Source organism: Lolium rigidum, chromosome 4 (genome assembly GCF_022539505.1).
Source record: "Lolium rigidum isolate FL_2022 chromosome 4, APGP_CSIRO_Lrig_0.1, whole genome shotgun sequence".
Taxonomy (NCBI): Eukaryota; Viridiplantae; Streptophyta; class Magnoliopsida; order Poales; family Poaceae; genus Lolium; species Lolium rigidum.
In genome coordinates this window covers 236011163-236011737 of record NC_061511.1, presented here as the reverse complement: position 1 = coordinate 236011737, position 575 = coordinate 236011163, and positions in this window count along the sequence as shown.

The following is a 575-nucleotide window of genomic DNA, read 5'->3' as shown; positions in this document are numbered from 1 at the left end:
GAACACAAGCGGTAGTTCTACCGGTTTTGGGCCGATTTCCAGATCTGGTTTTTGGGCAAAACGGTAGTACTGCTTTTGCGCGAATCTGACCGTTTTTCTCAGCCCCAACAGCTATATTTTGCAGCCCCTATTTATACCCATCTTCCACCTCCGACCCAACTAACCCTTCCCCTCCATTCTCTCTCCTCCATTGTTGACCTTGGGTTCTTGCTTCCTCCTCTTGATCCCTCCACTATTTGTTGCATATTTTTGGGGGAAAGGAGAGAGGAGATCTAGATCTAGTGCTTCACCAATTGAATCCCTCTCCAAGTGAGGGAATCTTGCTATATCTAGATCTTGGAGTTTCTTGGTGTTTCTCCTCATATTTGTTCTTCCTCCCTTATTCCCCCAATAGCTTCTTCTAGCTTTGTTGGAATTTGGGAGAGAAGAACTTGGGTATCCTAGTGGTGTTCTTAGCCATTGCATTAGGTGCATCGGTTTGAGTTCTCTCCGGGGTTTCGATCTCGTAGAGTGGGTGTTCTAACTTAGTGGTGTTCTTGCCTTAGTGGCCATCTTACCTTAGTGGCCATTTTGCC